This window comes from Schistocerca nitens, chromosome 10, assembly GCF_023898315.1.
Source record: "Schistocerca nitens isolate TAMUIC-IGC-003100 chromosome 10, iqSchNite1.1, whole genome shotgun sequence".
Classification (NCBI taxonomy): Eukaryota; Metazoa; Arthropoda; class Insecta; order Orthoptera; family Acrididae; genus Schistocerca; species Schistocerca nitens.
The window spans coordinates 211,333,692-211,336,896 of NC_064623.1; positions in this window are offsets into that span (position 1 = coordinate 211,333,692).

A 3,205-nucleotide genomic window follows, 5' to 3' on the forward strand; every position below is an offset into this window, starting at 1 on the left:
CTCCCATTGAGTACATTTTTGGAGAAAGGGACATCAGTTGCACCACATGGCGGGAGGAGGGTGCAGAGCAGGATACATTTTCTTTCTTTAGTAAGCATTTTTTTGTTTTATACTTTATAATTTTGGGTTTTCTTGTTTATTTAAAAATGACCTTTTTCATGATTGAAATGTACTAACTCGATTTTTCCCCACAGCTGGTCACCTTGTGTGTGGTTGCAACATTACGCTCCCATTGAGTACATTTTTGGAGAAAGGGACATCAGTTGCACCACACGGCGGGAGGAGGGTGCAGAGCACGATACATTTTCTTTCTTTGGTAAGCATTTTTTGTTTTATACTTTTTAATTTTGGGTTTTCTTGTTGATTTTAAAATGACCTTTTTCATGTTTGATATGTACTAACTCATTTTTTTCTCACAGCAGGTCAACTTGTGTGTGGTTGCAACATTACGCTCCCATTGAGTACATTTTTGGAGAAAGGGACATCAGTTGCACCACAGGGCGGGAGGAGGGTCAGAGCAGGATACATTTTCTTTCTTTAGTAAGCATTTTTTTGTTTTATACTTTATAATTTTGGGTTTTCTTGTTTATTTAAAAATGATCTTTTTCATGTTTGAAATGTACTAACTCGTTTTTTCCTCACAGCAGGTCAACTTGTGTGTGGTTGCAACATTACGCTCCCATTGAGTACATTTTTGGAGAAAGGGACATTAGTTGCACCACAGGGCGGGAGGAGGTTGCAGAGCAGGATACATTTTCTTTCTTTAGTAAGCATTTTTTTGTTTTATACTTTATAATTTTGGGTTTTCTTGTTTATTTAAAAATGACCTTTTTCATGATTGAAATGTACTAACTCGATTTTTCCTCACAGCTGTTCACCTTGTGTGTGGTTGCAACATTACGCTCCCATTGAGTACATTTTTGGAGAAAGGGACATCAGTTGCACCACACGGCGGGAGGAGGGTGCAGAGCACAATATATTTTCTTTCTTTGGTAAGCATTTTTTGTTTTATACTTTTTAATTTTGGGTTTTCTTGTTGATTTTAAAATGACCTTTTTCATGTTTGATATGTACTAACTGGTTTTTTCCTCACAGCAGGTCAACTTGTGTGTGGTTGCAACATTACGCTCCCATTGAGTACATTTTAGAGAAAGAGACATTAGTTGCACCACAGTTCGGAAGGAGGGTGCAGAGCACGATTCATTTTCTTTCTTTGGTAAGCATTTTTTGTTTTATACTTTTTAATTTTGGGTTTTCTTGTTGATTTAAAAATGATCTTTTTCATGTTTTAAATGTACTAACTCGTTTTTTCCTCACAGCAGGTCAACTTGTGTGTGGTTGCAACATTACACTCCCATTGAGTTCATTTCTGGAGAAAGGGACATCAGTTGCACCACAGGGCGGGTGGCGGATGCAGAGCACGATACATTTCCTTTCTATGGTAAGCATTTTTTTGTGTTTTATACTTTTTAATGTAGGGTTTTCTTGTTGATTTTAAAATGAACTTTTTCATGTTTGAAATGTACTAACTCGTTTTTTCCTCACAGCAGGTCAACTTGTGTGTGGTTGCAACATTACACTCCCATTGAGTACATTTTTGGAGAAAGGGACATCAGTTGCACCACAGGGCGGGAGGAGGGTGCAGAGCAGGATACATTTTCTTTCTTTAGTAAGCATTTTTTTGTTTTATACTTTATAATTTTGGGTTTTCTTGTTTATTTAAAAATGATCTTTTTCATGTTTGAAATGTACTAACTCGTTTTTTCCTCACAGCAGGTCAACTTGTGTGTGGTTGCAACATTACGCTCCCATTGAGTACATTTTTGGAGAAAGGGACATCAGTTGCACCACAGGGCGGGAGGAGGGTGCAGAGCACGATACATTTTCTTTCTTGGGTAAGCATTTTTTGTTTTATACTTTTTAATTTTGGGTTTTCTTGTTGGTTTAAAAATGATCTTTTTCATGTTTGAAATGTACTAACTCGTTTTTTCCTCACAGCAGGTCAACTTGTGTGTGGTTGCAACATTACGCTCCCATAGAGTACATTTTTGGAGAAAGGGACATCAGTTGCACCACAGGGCGGGAGGAGGGTGCAGAGCACGATACATTTTCTTTCTTGGGTAAGCATTTTTTATTTTATACTTTTTAATTTTGGGTTTTCTTGTTGATTTAAAAATGATCTTTTTCATGTTTGAAATGTACTAACTCGTTTTTTCCTCACAGCAGGTCAACTTGTGTGTGGTTGCAACATTACACTCCCATTGAGTTCATTTCTGGAGAAAGGGACATCAGTTGCACCACAGGGCGGGAGGAGGGTGCAGAGCACGATACATTTCCTTTCTCTGGTAAGCATTTTTTGTTTTATACTTTTTAATTTTGGGTTTTCTTGTTGGTTTAAAAATGACCTTTTTCATGTTTGAAATGTACTAACTCGTTTTTTCCTCACAGCAGGTCAACTTGTGTGTGGTTGCAACATTACGCTCCCATTGAGTACATTTTTGGAGAAAGGGACATCAGTTGCACCACAGGGCGGGAGGAGGGTGCAGAGCAGGATACATTTTCTTTCTTTAGTAAGCATTTTTTTGTTTTATACTTTATAATTTTGGGTTTTCTTGTTTGTTTAAAAATGACCTTTTTCATGATTGAAATGTACTAACTCGATTTTTCCTCACAGATGGTCACCTTGTGTGTGGTTGCAACATTACGCTCCAACTGAGTACATTTTTGGAGAAAGGGACATCAGTTGCACCACAGGGCGGGAGGAGGGTGCAGAGCACGATACATTTTCTTTCTTTGGTAAGCATTTTTTGTTTTATACTTTTTAATTTTGGGTTTTCTTGTTGATTTAAAAATGATTATTTTTAAAGTTTGAAATGTACTAACTCGTTTTTTCCTCACAGCAGGTCATCTTGTGTGTGGTTGCAACATTACGCTCCCATTGAGTACATTTTTGGAGAAAGGGACATCAGTTGCACCACAGGGCGGGAGGAGGGTGCAGAGCAGGATACATTTTCTTTCTTTAGTAAGCATTTTTTTGTTTTATACTTTATAATTTTGGGTTTTCTTGTTTATTTAAAAATGACCTTTTTCATGATTGAAATGTACTAACTCGATTTTTCCTCACAGCTGGTCACCTTGTGTGTGGTTGCAACATTACGCTCCCACTGAGTACATTTTTGGATTAAGGGACATCAGTTGCACCACA